We start from the raw sequence: 15,576 nt of genomic DNA, 5'->3' as shown, positions 1-15,576 counted from the left end.
ATGTGCCCCAAAGTTCTCTCTCCTTGTTACGCATCTCCTGGGAAGGCATATCTTTTTGGTGCATTCCTAGGTTTATCTCAAATATACACAAGACCTGTCACCTCGGGCTTTTAAATTCATAAATGTGGGCGTGGGATTTTTTCCATTTTTCTACACCAGAGTTATTCAAACTGTGGGGCGCGCCCCCCTGGGGGGGCGCGACGCCATCTCAGGGGGGGCACGCATCCACCAGCTCCATAAAACTTTACCTTTCATTGTTTCACACGGCCGCGAGGCAGAGTGGAGCTGCAGGGGCCCTAAGAAGGGGTAAAGACTATCAACACCTCATTAACAGGCCAAAAGGTCTTTAAAAGACCGGAAACACCCATTACATCGATGTCAAAAGATCGCGGTGCGATCACACCACGTTCGTGTATTTTTTTCCTCCTCTTTTACCTTTTCCAGTTTTGTTCTTGCAAAATGAATTCTCCGCATTCCGGTTAGGACGGTCACCTGCAGCCATGGTAATGTACCGAATTATATCTTTGGCCATGAATGTTGTAGACTTGTTTGTTACTGTGGTCTCCATCTTGTAAAGTAGGCTCCTCTTGCAGTGCCACCAATTGTGTCCTTCCCAAAGCTCGCATTATACAACACTTTTTGTAGCAGGTGGTTTGATTGGTCATTCATTCTTGCCAGCATATTTCCCTGAACCCTCTCGCTATCTTTTCTTCAGGCTTGCTAGATTGACCCAGCCAAGGCACTGGGGTTATTTTTGAGGAATGTTGAGTATTGCCGTGGACAGCAGCTGTCATAAATAACACTATTTAAACAGAATCCATTTATCAAACTATTTTCGCTCCCTGTTCATTATTTGTCGTTTTGTTGATTTATGCATATAGATCAAAAGTTATTGGGCAGATCACTTGCAGAGAATATGCAGTTGTTTAAGGTTTCTGACTTGCAGATATTGGGAACTCGTGAAAGTAATGTCCCTATCTGTAAACAAATGCAATTGTATCACATTAAGAAATAATATATTTACTCCAACCATTGTTTTAGAAGACAACTGCAGGGGCTTCTAAATCAATACATTTTATTGCGCAGTAAAAAGAAGCATCATATCAAGAGACAACCAGCCTTTAACATCGCATGCGATTACAACGCTTACCGCGACTGTAAACTTATTGTAATGCGGTAACTTATTGTAATGCGGTGTCAAATGCCAAACACAAGCACGAGGCTAGGTTCCTGCAGTGTCAACTTATTGTAATGCACAAGAGGTTCCTGCTCTAGTCGAGGCTTTGGAAACATGCAAGTACGGCATGAAAAACAAAACACAAGCATGAGGCTTTGTGAAATAACTATAATTATGCATGAAATAAGTATAAACTGCATTACATTATTGTGTGCCAAGAGGTTGGTGGTGGATGTATGGGTGATGGGAAGGATGGCTGGATGGATGCCTGACGGATGGATGGGTGCATGATGGATGGATGGATGCATGGATGGATGAGTGGATGGTGTATGGGGGGATGGATGGATGAATGATGGAATATATGGATGGATGGATGGATGATGGATGAATGAATGATGGGTGGATGGGTGGATGGATGAATGATGGATGGATGGATGCATGATGGATGGATGGGGGCATAATGGATGGGTGGATGGGTGGGTGCATGATGGATGGATGGATGGATGGATGGATGGATGGATGGATGAATGGATGGATGGGTGAGTGAGTGGATGGATGCATGGATGCTGCGATGCCAAACACAAGCACGAGGCTTTGGAAACATGCAAGTACGGCCTGAATAAATGCAGTGAAATAAAAAATGTGGTGAAATAAATGTAACTCTACAGTGCTTCTCAGTGGAGAGCATAGTCTTTGAATGGTACTCATTTTATTGACCACAGAAGTTTCTTTGAGGAGACTTTGCAAGAATTAAGTGGAGAACGTGTTACAATTTACACACATTTTATCTTGAAAAATGTAGTTTTGGACTGTGTAGTAAGCCTCTGTCATTTCACCGCACCAACTCGCAAACCTGCAGTTTTCTAAACACTCTACTGTGTTTAACATTATTAGCCAGATATGGACTGGGAAATGCGGATGACGGTCGATTATGTAGAATATCAGGTTCCAGAATTTTTTGTCAAGTGGTGGGGGGGCCCGACATCTAAATAAATTCAGCTGGGGGGGCTCAACCTAAAAAAGTTTGAAGACCTCTGTTCTACACTAATCACTCCTCACTTTCTTACGAGGTAGTGTCCTTCCACTTTATTTGCTCTTTTTTATGAAATAGTGTTTTTATTAAGTGACAGTCATATATCCCATCTACTATTAAAAAATGGGAAACAATTGTGTATCTACCAAAAACCACACCTGTAGATGTGTTTATATTACAAAAATTGTGAAAAAGTCAAAATTGCACCTCACATGCGCACCACCAGTCGAGCTTGCTGATTGGTACTCACCAGCTATGCTCACTTTTATCATCATCAGCAACCATTTTGCCTAAAAAATATATATATATTGTCCCCAAAAAAATATATATAGTGCTCAAACAATTCAAAAACACCATATGTGCATTGCGACTACCACACAGACAAAACCCCGTGAAATATAAAACTGAAATAAGACGCACAGTTTACGAATTTTATTCTTATCTTGTGCGCTTATTCAAAAATATTAAAACCAGCTGCATATATGCACACCACTACCTTTCTCAGCATACCTAGGTTTACCAGTTCTGGTAAATATGAAAATGCCCCAAAAACAATGGGAGTTGCTTGGGAACACCCACACATCGCCCACAGAACGCCTTCCCTGGGCAGAGTAAGGTAACACAGCGATTTCCTCTCCTCATTTCACTCAACGTAGCACAGCAATTTTGCTTGCTGCCCTGTGTTGCATAAAAGATTGGTAAATATGCCCCTATGTGTCATTGAAATAAGGAGGAAACGAGTACCAGGTATCATAAACTGTTTTGTAAAATGGACCTTGTTGCAGCCTTGGGAAACATTACACAATTATGGAGAGCGTCCCGTCCGCTCTCATTTAAACAACGGAGCAAACATTTGGAGTGATGCGTGGGTGCTCCAAAATCTATATATATGAATTCGTGGCTGTAACCACACATTTGAAAAGATATGTCGATATGTGGTGCATGAATCACTGCTGCCCGGTTGTCCTATACTGTCCACTCTTGCTGTGAACAATGTTGCAGGGAGATGGCGGATTATGCAGTCTGAGCATCAAATGTAACTTGAGAACTGCCTAAAGTGGACGTCCTGATGATATGGTCGAATGCTGGCCAGTTATATGCGGACTGTACGGTTACTGTATGTTTCTTGTACTATTCTATTATTTGGTTTGATAATAAAAAAAAGGTTTTAAAAAAAAGTAAGACAGAAAGAGAGTCAACAAAACACCTGATTCAAGCCTACTACAGAGAGAATTCCCGTTTAGAAGTCAAAGGTTTAGGAAGGAGCTGCTCCTGTATCACAGAGATAAGCTCCTTGTTAGGAACCAGAGGTTTAGGCAGGAAGAGGTGCAGCTCCTGTATCTCTTCGACAGAGCTCCCAGCAAGGAGCCGCAGGGTTCAGGAGAGGAGCTGCTCCTATGTCTCATAGGTAGAGCTCCTGAGGGAAGTTTGAGGGATCTGAAGCGGAGTGGCTCCTGTATCTCTGAGACAGAGCTCCTGGTCAGTAGTCCATGAGTTAGGAACAGGAGCAGCTCCTGTATCCCTGAGACAGAGCTCCTGGTTAGTAGTCCAGGAGTTAGGAAGAGGAGCAGCTCTGTGTCTCTGAGACAGAGCTCCTGGTTAGGAGTCCAGGAGTTAGGAAGAGGAGCAGCTCCTGTATCTCTGAGACAGAGCTCCTGGTTAGGAGTCCAGGAGTTAGGAAGAGGAGCAGCTCTGTGTCTCTGAGACAGAGCTCCTGGTTAGGAGTCCATGAGTTAAAAAAACGAGCAGCTCCAGTATCCCTGAGACAGAGCTCCTAGTTAGGAGTCCATGAGTTAGGAATAGAAGAGGTTCCTGTATCCCTGAGACAGAGCTCCTGGCTAGTAGTCCATGAGTTAGGAAGAGGAGCAGCTCCTGTATCTCTGAGACAGAGCTCCTGGTTAGGCGTCCATGAGTTAAGAAGAGGAGCAGCTCCTGTATCACTGAGACAGAGCTCCTGGTTAGGAGTCCAGGAGTTAGGAAGAGGAGCAGCTCCTGTATCTCTGAGACAGAGCTCCTGGTTAGGAGTCCATGAGTTAAAAAAACGAGCAGCTCCAGTATCCCTGAGACAGAGCTCCTAGTTAGGAGTCCATGAGTTGGGAACAGGAGCAGCTCAAGTATCCCTGAGAGAGAGCTCTTGGTTAGTAGTCCAGGAGTTAGGAAGAGAAGCAGCTCCTGTATCTCTGAGACAGAGCTCCTGGTTAGGAGTCCAGGAGTTAGGAAGAGGAGCAGCTCCTGTATCTCTGAGACAGAGCTCCTGGTTAGGAGTCTGAGGGTGCGGTAAAGGAGCAACTCCTGAATCCCTGAGACAGAGCTCCTGATTAGTAGTCAATAAGTTAAAAAAAAGGAGCAGCTCCAGTATCTCTGAGACAGAGCTCCTGGTTAGGAGCCCATGAGTTAGGAAGAGGAGCAGCTCCAGTATCTCTTAGACAGAGCTCCCAGCAAGGAGCCCCAGGATTCAGAAGAGGAGGAGCTCCTGTGCCTCATAGGTACAGCTCCTGAGGGAAGTCTGAGGGATCAGAAGCGGAGTAACTCCTGTATCTCTGAGGCAGAGCTCCTGGTTGGGAGTCCATAAGTTAGGAACAGGAGCAGCTCCAGTATCACTGAGACAGAGCTCCTGGTTAGTAGTCCATGAGTTAGGAAGAGGAGCAGCTCCTGTATGTCTGAGACAGAGCTCCTGGTTAGTAGTCCATGAGTTAGGAAGAGGAGCAGCTCCTGTATCACTGAGACAGAGCTCCTGGTTAGTAGTCCATGAGTTAGGAAGAGGAGCAGATCCAGTATCTTTGAGACAGAGCTCCTGGTTATTAGTCCATGAGTTAAAAAGAGGAGCCGCTCCTGTATCTCTGAGACAGAGCTCCTGGTTAGGCGTCCATGAGTTAAGAAGAGGAGCAGCTCCAGTATCCCTGAGACAGAGCTCCTGGTTAGGAGTCCATGAGTTAGGAAGAGGAGCAGCTCAAGTATCCCTGAGACAGAGCTCCTGGTTAGGAGTCCATGAGTTAGGAAGAGAAGAGGTTTCTGTATCCCTGAGACAGAGCTCCTGGTTAGGAGTCCATACGTTAGGAAGAGAAGCAGCTCCTGTATCTCGGAGACAGAGCTCCTGGTTAGTAGTACATAAGTTAGGAAGAGGCGCAGCTCCTGTATCTCTGAGAGAGAACTCCTGGTTAGGAGTCCATGAGTTAGGAAGAGAAGAGGTTTCTGTATCCCTGAGACAGAGCTCCTGGTTTGGAGTCCATAAGTTAGGAAGAGAAGCAGCTCCTGTATCTCTGAGACAGAGCTCCTGGTTAGTAGTACATAAGTTAGGAAGAGGAGCAGCTCCTGTATCTCTGAGACAGAGCTCCTGGTTAGGAGTCTGAGGGTGAGGAAAAGGATCAGCTCCTGTATCAATGGGACAGAGCTCCTGGTTAGAAATCTGAGAGATAAGGAAGAGGAGTGGCTCCTGTATCTCTGGATGGAGTTCCTGGGTAAGCGTCTCAGGGATCGGAAGAGGGGCAGCTCCTGAGAGAGTCTAAGGGCCACATGAATCATCCTGGCCTTTTGCGAATTCCAAATTGCGAAAAATAGGGAATCGCAATTTGGAATTCGCAAAATGGGATGCATGTATATTTTCACAAAATATTTGCGAATCGGTAAAAATCGCAATTTTTACCGAATCGCAAATATTATGGGAATTCCAAAGTGCGAATTCGCATTTCCCATTGATTCCTATGGGCCAAAAGGCCCATAGGGATCAATGGGAAGGCTTTTACAAATTGCGATTTTCTTTTTGAAAATCGCAATTTGTTAATGCATTCCAAGGGTGCAGAGGGGGGTCCAAAGGAACCCCCCCTGCACTCCAGAAATTAAATTGAAGTGCATGTTTCACACACACATGTCCTAAGGACATGTGTGTCTGAAACATGAAAGCTTAAAAAATGCATTTTTGAGCTTTTTCACAACTTTTTGCTAATTCGCAATTAGAAAAACTATCATGCATTGCTTTTAAGGAAGCACAAATTTGCGATTCCTTAAAAGCAATCGCATTTTTGGAAATCGCTAAAAATAGCAAATTTAACAAAAATGCATGATGCATCCCAAAAACTTATTTAGTAAGTGCAAACGGCCGATTTTACCGATTCGCACCGTTTGCACTTCCTAAATAGGTTGATGCATGTGCCCCTGAGTGTTAAGAAGAAGATCAGTTCCTGTGTCGATCAGACAGAACTCCTTGTTAGAAGTTTGAGTGTTAGAAAGAGGAGCAGCTCATGTTTATCTGAGATGGAGCTCCTGGTTAGAAGTCTGAGGGAGAGGAAAAGGAGAAGCACCTGAAGTATCAATAAGCAGGAGCTCCAGTTTACGAGTCTGAGAGCTAGGAAGAGGAGTGGCTCCTGTATTACTAAGACGGAGCTCCTCCTGGTTACGAGTCTGAGGGATCAGACAAGAAGCAGCTCCTATTCCGCATAGGCAGAGCTCCTAGGAGAGTCTGAGGGTTAGGAAGAGAAGCAGCTCCTGTGTGGATGAGACGGAGCTCCTGGTTTGGCGTCTGATGGATAGGAAGAGGAGTCGTTCCTGTATCTCTGAGATGGAGCTCCTGGTTAGAAGTATGAGTGACCAGAAGAGGAGAAGCTCCTGTCTCATGGGCAGGGCTCCTGGTTAGAAGTATGAGTGACCAGAAGAGGAGAAGCTCCTGTCTCATGGGCAGAGCTCCTGGTTAGAAGTCTGAGGGATCAATAGAGGAGCAGCTCCTGACTCATGGGCAGAGCTCCTGGTCAGGAGTCTGAGGGATCGGAAGAGGATCAGCACTATATTATCATGGGCAGAGCTCCTGGTCAGAAGTCCGAGGGATCGGAAGAGGAGCAGCTCCTGTCTCATGGGCAGAGTTCCTGGTCAGAAGTCTGAGGAATCGGAAGAGGATCAGCACTATATTATCATGGGCAGAGCTCCTGGTCAGAAGTCCAAGGGATCGGAAGAGGAGCAGCTCCTGTCTCATGGGCAGAGCTCCTGGTCAGAAGTCTGAGGGATCGGAAGAGGATCAGCACTATATTATCATGGGCAGAGCTCCTTGTCAGAAGTCCGAGGGATCGGAAGAGGAGCAGCTCCTGTCTCATGGGCAGAGTTCCTGGTCAGAAGTCTTAGGAATCGGAAGAGGATCAGCACTATATTATCATGGGCAGAGCTCCTGGTCAGAAGTCTGAGGGATCGGAAGAGGATCAGCACTATATTATCATGGGCAGAGCTCCTGGTTAGAAGTCTGAGGGATCAGAAGAGGAGCAGCTCCTGTCTCATGGGCAGAGCTCCTGGTTAGACGTCTGAGGGATCGGAAGAGGAGCATCTCCTGTCTCATGGGCAGAGCTCCTGGTTAGAAGTCCGAGGGATCGGAAGAGGAGCAGCTCCTGTCTCATGGGCAGAGCTCCTGGTCAGAAGTCTGAGGGATCAGAAGAGGAGCAGCTCCTGACTCATGGGCAGAGCTCCTGGTCAGGAGTCTGAGGGATCGGAAGAGGAGCAGCTCCTGTCTCATGGGCAGAGCTCCTGATCAGGAGTCCGAGGGATCGGAAGAGGAGCATCTCCTGTCTCATGGGCAGAGCTCCTGGTTAGAAGTCTGAGGGATCAGAAGAGGAGCAGCTCCCGTCTCATGGGCAGGGCTCCTGGTTAGAAGTATGAGGGAACGGAAGAGGAGCAGCTCCTGTCTCATGGGCAGAGCTCCTGGTCAGAAGTCAGAGGGATCGGAAGAGGACCAGCTTCTGTCTCATGGGCAGAGCTCCTGGTCAGGAGTCCAAGGGATCGGAAGAGGAGCAGCTCTTGTCTCATAGGCAGAGCTCCTGGTCATGAGTCTGAGGGATCGGAAGAGGAGCAGCTCCTGTCTCATGAGCAGAGCTCCTGGTCAGAAGTCTGAGGGATCAGAAGAGGAGCAGCTCCTGACTCATGGGCAGAGCTCCTGGTCAGGAGTCTGAGGGATCGGAAGAGGATCAGCACTATATTATCATGGGCAGAGCTCCTGGTCAGAAGTCCGAGGGATCGGAAGAGGAGCAGCTCCTGTCTCATGGGCAGAGTTCCTGGTCAGAAGTCTGAGGAATCGGAAGAGGATCAGCACTATATTATCATGGGCAGAGCTCCTGGTCAGAAGTCCAAGGGATCGGAAGAGGAGCAGCTCCTGTCTCATGGGCAGAGCTCCTGGTCAGAAGTCTGAGGGATCGGAAGAGGATCAGCACTATATTATCATGGGCAGAGCTCCTTGTCAGAAGTCCGAGGGATCGGAAGAGGAGCAGCTCCTGTCTCATGGGCAGAGTTCCTGGTCAGAAGTCTTAGGAATCGGAAGAGGATCAGCACTATATTATCATGGGCAGAGCTCCTGGTCAGAAGTCTGAGGGATCGGAAGAGGATCAGCACTATATTATCATGGGCAGAGCTCCTGGTTAGAAGTCTGAGGGATCAGAAGAGGAGCAGCTCCTGTCTCATGGGCAGAGCTCCTGGTTAGACGTCTGAGGGATCGGAAGAGGAGCATCTCCTGTCTCATGGGCAGAGCTCCTGGTTAGAAGTCCGAGGGATCGGAAGAGGAGCAGCTCCTGTCTCATGGGCAGAGCTCCTGGTCAGAAGTCTGAGGGATCAGAAGAGGAGCAGCTCCTGACTCATGGGCAGAGCTCCTGGTCAGGAGTCTGAGGGATCGGAAGAGGAGCAGCTCCTGTCTCATGGGCAGAGCTCCTGATCAGGAGTCCGAGGGATCGGAAGAGGAGCATCTCCTGTCTCATGGGCAGAGCTCCTGGTTAGAAGTCTGAGGGATCAGAAGAGGAGCAGCTCCCGTCTCATGGGCAGGGCTCCTGGTTAGAAGTATGAGGGAACGGAAGAGGAGCAGCTCCTGTCTCATGGGCAGAGCTCCTGGTCAGAAGTCAGAGGGATCGGAAGAGGACCAGCTTCTGTCTCATGGGCAGAGCTCCTGGTCAGGAGTCCAAGGGATCGGAAGAGGAGCAGCTCTTGTCTCATAGGCAGAGCTCCTGGTCATGAGTCTGAGGGATCGGAAGAGGAGCAGCTCCTGTCTCATGAGCAGAGCTCCTGGTCAGAAGTCTGAGGGATCAGAAGAGGAGCAGCTCCTGACTCATGGGCAGAGCTCCTGGTCAGGAGTCTGAGGGATCGGAAGAGGATCAGCACTATATTATCATGGGCAGAGCTCCTGGTCAGAAGTCCGAGGGATCGGAAGAGGAGCAGCTCCTGTCTCATGGGCAGAGTTCCTGGTCAGAAGTCTGAGGAATCGGAAGAGGATCAGCACTATATTATCATGGGCAGAGCTCCTGGTCAGAAGTCCAAGGGATCGGAAGAGGAGCAGCTCCTGTCTCATGGGCAGAGCTCCTGGTCAGAAGTCTGAGGGATCGGAAGAGGATCAGCACTATATTATCATGGGCAGAGCTCCTTGTCAGAAGTCCGAGGGATCGGAAGAGGAGCAGCTCCTGTCTCATGGGCAGAGTTCCTGGTCAGAAGTCTTAGGAATCGGAAGAGGATCAGCACTATATTATCATGGGCAGAGCTCCTGGTCAGAAGTCTGAGGGATCGGAAGAGGATCAGCACTATATTATCATGGGCAGAGCTCCTGGTTAGAAGTCTGAGGGATCAGAAGAGGAGCAGCTCCTGTCTCATGGGCAGAGCTCCTGGTTAGACGTCTGAGGGATCAGAAGAGGAGCAGCTCCTGTCTCATGGGCAGAGCTCCTGATCAGGAGTCCGAGGGATCGGAAGAGGAGCATCTCCTGTCTCATGGGCAGAGCTCCTGGTTAGAAGTCCGAGGGATCGGAAGAGGAGCAGCTCCTGTCTCATGGGCAGAGCTCCTGGTCAGAAGTCTGAGGGATCAGAAGAGGAGCAGCTCCTGACTCATGGGCAGAGCTCCTGGTCAGGAGTCTGAGGGATCGGAAGAGGATCAGCACTATATTATCATGGGCAGAGCTCCTGGTTAGAAGTCTGAGGGATCAGAAGAGGAGCAGCTCCTGTCTCATGGGCAGAGCTCCTGGTTAGACGTCTGAGGGATCAGAAGGGGAGCAGCTCCTGTCTCATGGGCAGAGCTCCTGATCAGGAGTCCGAGGGATCGGAAGAGGAGCATCTCCTGTCTCATGGGCAGAGCTCCTGGTTAGAAGTCCGAGGGATCGGAAGAGGAGCAGCTCCTGTCTCATGGACAGAGCTCCTGGTCAGAAGTCCGAGGGATCGGAAGAGGAGCAGCTCCTGTCTCATGGGCGGAGCCCCTGGTCAGAAGTCTGAGGGATCGGAAGAGGAGCAGCTCCTGTCTCATGGGCAGAGCTCCTGGTCAGAAGTCTGAGGGATCGGAAGTGGACCAGTTCCTGTCTCATGGGCAGAGCTCCTGATCAGGAGTCTGAGGGATCGGAAAAGAAGCAGCTCCTGTCTCATGGGCAAAGCTCCTGGTTAGAAGTCCGAAGGATCGGAAGAGGAGCAGTTCTTTAGTCTGGCAGTACATTTTCTTGTGGGGCTCATCTACTCTTTTATTACAGCGGGAGATTTGCTGGGTAGGAGTCTGACAGTAGCACAGAGGAGCTGTTCCTCTACCTCAGAGGCAGAGGGTCTTCCAGGGCAGCATTTCTTGTAACGCAATGGAAGCGCCCCAGGTTGAGAGGCTAAGGGTTACAGAGAGGAGCTGCTTCTCGAACTCGTGGGTAGTTCCTCGATAGGAGCAGGATGGGGCGTCAGAGGAGCCGCTCCACCAGCCCAGTCTCCGAGGTTCCGAGCTAGGGCTGTGGAAGCCGTGGGGTCCTGCGCCTCTTCTGGGAGGAGTCTGGGTCCCTAGGCTGGTCTGTAGATTCCTTCTATGGCAGTGGGGCAACTGGCGAGAAAGATGGCGGTAGGTGAGTGGCTACATCCAACTCTAGGTTCAAGATTTGAGCTGCTGCTCTCAGTGGCTGAGTACAGATTGGGTGGAATTTTCAAATCAGCACTATATTTAAACACAACTACAACTGATGCAGCAACAACACCCCCTCACCCTCCCCCACCCCCACACACACACAAAACAAGCCCCAGTCTACCACTTCTTGTAGGATATTGAGTGTCTAGAAAATTGTGAAATTTGCGTATTTGACCGACGTCCAGTGTCCCCCTGGTGCAGAAAATAGTCCCGGCACCAAAATACAAGTGATACCCATTGCAGTTTTAGATAGACAAAAAAGTGGCCTCCTTGTCCAAATCGGGGCACTTTAGAACTTGTAAGTCTTTTGCAAGGTGTGGGACTCTGCATGCAACGTTTGTGGTAATATGAGGGGAAATACAGCAAGAACAATCCCACCAGATCATAAAACAGACCCACAAGCAGCCACTGAAACGACCCACACACTGTCTCGTAGGACGAGACGAGCCTTCTGGCATTACCAGATTGCCCTACAGGCCTGTACGACCATGTCACCCTACCAACCTATCGGCTGTAGCAGCCAAAGTGACAAGACACAGAAGGTCTCCAAGCCCATGTACAAACTCTTGAAACGCACTGGAAGGCTCATCCCAAGTTAACCCCTTCGCCCGCATCCTTGCTTACCAGGGTCCGTCCTCTCCGTGGCTCTTCTCCCGACTGCAGTGCTCAGACGCGTCCTCGCGCCCTTTCACTGCCTCGTGGCCTTGGCTTTTATTGGTGCCGAATTGTTAAATGAGGGAGATGTTGCGCGCGCTCAAGGCCGCGCCACTTTATGGGCTTCTGTGTAAACAGGAGTGGTAAGGGCCCTCGGTACATTCCTCCGCCAGGTGAATGGCAGCGGGGGCATCTTCCCACACCTGGGATGGGCGGGACGCGGGCAGCTGGCTCAGAGTCAATCACTTTTTGATGACGTGCACAGACAGTCATGTGCATTTTAATCTGGACATTTCTGCACACCGTGGAGTTCGGGGCATTTTGTGACGACGACCCAGTTTATGGACTCTGTCGTGGAATTATTAGATATAATGCTCCAGTGTCCCAAAGACAAGTCAAACGTAGATTGTATTTTTGAAGGGCTTGCACAGGGCGATTGAGACAGCACTTGCCCTCGATTTATTTTCTGAATCCGGGTAAGTTGAAATCATAGGCGAACATTCAGGTCTTGTGTTGTCTTTTGAGGGCTGGTAGTTTGAGCCAAGGCTAAGGTGGTTTGCTGACGGGCGGTACGCTGAACTGTGACATAGACATAAGGGTTTGAGTGGTCTTCTGAAGGCTAGTAGGTTGGGGACTGTTCAGGAATGGGTAAGGCATGCGTGGGATGCATTGTGAAGGTTAGTAGGTTGGGTTGTGTTGTTCCAGATGCATGGGGTTTGAGTTCTCTGTGAAAGGCGGTAGAGGGTGGGTTTTGGGAGATCTGGCGACTCTTTAGTAGTTTTGTGAAGGTTGTTTAGTTGGATTGTTGCATGGCATTTGAGCTCTTCTGTGACGGCTGGTAGGTAGCACATCGGTTTTGAGAGATCTAGTGAGTCTTTCATTGTTTTGTGAAGATTGTTCGGTTAGGTTGTTGGATAAATATGGAGTATGAGTTGTTTCGTGAAGGTTTGATGGGGTTTATGGAAGAATTAGTGGGGCTTGCATTGTTTCGTGGAGTCTGGCACATTGTACTGTTGCATAATCAGATGGGGTTTAATTTGCTTTCTGAAGTGTAGGAGGGTCACGGTTTTGGGAGAACTACTCAGTTTTGGGCTCTCGTTAATACCCGTTGGTTGTGTTGTCGCATGAAAAGAGGTGGTTTGATTTGTTTTCTGTATGCTGATACAATCAGGCGTCTTTAAGAACTGGTGAGCCTTGTGCTGTTTTCTGAAGGTTGGTAGATTGCTTCTTTAATTCCTGCCTACCCTGTCTGTATTGCTGGGGTTGACTGCTTTGTGATAGATTTATTTCAGTGTATGATGTACGTCACCTTATGATGGGCATCAGACTGTGAACTATATGATCTAGTAAAAACCCACAGTGTAAAAAACGATAACAAGTACAGGCGGAGATGTCAGCACAATTTACTAATCACATGGTATCTGGGTTGATTACCGTCAGGAAAAAGGTGTTACTGCTTTTGCAGTGATGTGAGACCAAGGAACAAACAAATTGCCATACTTCCTACATCCTTTTTGTGGAAAGGACACTCATACAAATAAGGTGTTTGTTCCATGTCTGAGAATACACAGAGCAAACCAGTTACAATACAGGTAGAACAGAAATACAGAAGCAGCACTATTGATGGTCACAGTTCATTCAGCGCTGACACAACATAACAGAATTATGAATGAGTTGAGTGGATAGTCAACAGGGACAAGAACTTGAAATTAATTTCTTGTGTATCTAATTCAGTAGAAGAAGTGCCTAAGATAACCATATGTAAACCAATATTGGCAAAGCCAAAAGATATCACCTTTGGGTCCTATTGGCTTTGCCAATGCTTTTTGGCAATGCTATAGATCATCAGTTAAAATCCAGTGCTTTTTGTCGATGCTGAGCAGCATTGGCAAAAAAAGAAAAAGAAAAAATGTGTTTTGATGTGAAATGCATATAGCGGATTGCATCATGGCGGTTGTATGATGGAACAAGTACCACATACACAACTCAGTCTAACAACAACAACCACTAAAGTGTTAACAACTCCTATTTTTTTTACAACTAATATATATATATATATATATATATATATATATATATATATATATATATATATATATATATATATATATTCCAAATGAGTTTGCTCCCACAAATGGAGACACCCACTCAACGTTCGTTTTCACCTTATTTATTCTGGCCAGCAGCAGCAGACGATGAATAGCTTTCATCAACGTAAGTTTCTTTGCCAAATTGCCATACGCGTTGCGGGGACAGATTCCCCTTGATCACCGGCTTGGCTTGGGGAAAGCAGCAGCTTCATGTTTGCACTCAGGTGTTTATGTGCTTGAAGGGCTTCTCAAGACCGCCCATCCGGGCGTGTCAGCACTAAGCATTCTGGTTTATGTAGTCCCAGCTATAATCCATATTGGAAATTGCCGCGTCTTCTCCTCCACTTGTATTCTCCGTCGGGTCGCTGGTTCATGCTGGACCCGCTTGTTGCTGTATTTCTTCTCGCCAAAACAGGTACGTCGTTCCTGATGCGTGTCTCATGGGTAATGAGGCACGCTGACTCACCTAACTGGCAGTGGGGTGTCTCCGTGGCCGGAGCAGGCCACTATACATTCCAAATGAGTTTGCTCGCACAAATGGAGACACCCACCAAATATATATATATATGTGGGTGTGTGTGTGTGTGTGTGTGTGTGTGTAATGGATTTGTATGTACCTGTAAAAATCGTACATTTCGTGGTAAAGGTATGCATGCTAAAGACATTTGTTGCAAAATTAATATTGAGAAGTATTAACACTATATACACACATTTATGTTGGTGAACAAGCCTGCTGGTCCAGGCGAAACGCATCCGACATAGCCTTCTGAAATAAACTGAGGCTGGATTGTCAAGACATTGCGTCGTGTTCCTTTCTTGCACAGGAGTGTGGTGGTGGTGTGTATATATATATATATATATATATATATATTCACTGAAAAAACCATAGGTTATAGGCCATATATAGTTAGGAATTTGCATTTACAAAACCTTGAAAATTCACTGAAAAAAACATTGGTTATAGACCATATATAGTTAGGGATTAGCCTTTTCAAAACCTTATTTTACTCACACAAAACCATTGAAATTTCATATATAGTTAGTTCCACTAACTATATATCGCGCACCCGCAATCCACTGCTGATGATGTCACATATTACATCATTCATGACATGGTTAGTGACATCACTGATGACATCACTGATGACATCTCAAATGACATCACTGATGACATCACTGATGACAACATCCAGTGACTGTATGTTTCTGTAAAGTTAAAATATGTCTTACATATTGAAGAATGAGTGGATGTATAAGTGTCTGGATGAAGGATTTAGTAGGTGCATGACTGACTGTATGAGTGAGTGATTAAATGTGTCTCACTGAGTGCATGGGTTAGTGACTAAACTGTTTTAATTTGTGCATCATTATATCTGTTGTTCTACAAACTGCTGCATATGTTGATCAGTAGCTATATGAGTAACTGTATGGGTTATTCATTGGTTGTCCAAGTATTTGTATGGGAAACTGTGTGTGTGTGTATGGGTGGCTGGGAGGTGTGTGACTCTGTACATAGATGTGTGAGTAGTTGATTCACTATATGTATGGGTTCAAAAGTGCATGTGGAAACAGCTGTATGGGCGGTTGACTGTGCATGAGTGTATTAGTGAGTGAATGGATATCTCAGTGCTACATGTCAAAGTAAGTACATATGTAAAACACAGTACATGTGAGAGTTGACATATATAAATAACTGTGCATAAGAGCCAGTGAATGTGTGAGTGGCTGTATGGATCATTGTGAACATGTATCAGGG

At 47.1% G+C, this 15,576-nt stretch overlaps 1 protein-coding gene across 2 annotated transcripts in view; it reads right to left on the bottom strand.

Moving 5' to 3' along the window:
* The window catches only part of TMIGD1 (transmembrane and immunoglobulin domain containing 1), a 51,624-nt gene extending 39,842 nt beyond the window's left edge, over nucleotides 1-11,782 (bottom strand). Inside the window, exon 1 of one of the 2 annotated variants that reach the window (XM_086955077.1) lies at nucleotides 11,701-11,782. The gene's annotated coding sequence lies outside the window, so the exon portion shown is untranslated. The remainder of the gene's footprint in view (nucleotides 1-11,700) is intronic. The other variant, XM_086955078.1, reaches the window with a different exon arrangement.
* Nucleotides 11,783-15,576: the final 3,794 nt, after the last annotated feature.

The sequence above is a fragment of the Lissotriton vulgaris genome, chromosome 2_1 (assembly GCF_964263255.1).
Source record: "Lissotriton vulgaris chromosome 2_1, aLisVul1.2, whole genome shotgun sequence".
In the NCBI taxonomy this organism is placed as follows: Eukaryota; Metazoa; Chordata; class Amphibia; order Caudata; family Salamandridae; genus Lissotriton; species Lissotriton vulgaris.
This window is presented reverse-complemented; position numbering and strand designations above follow the sequence as displayed.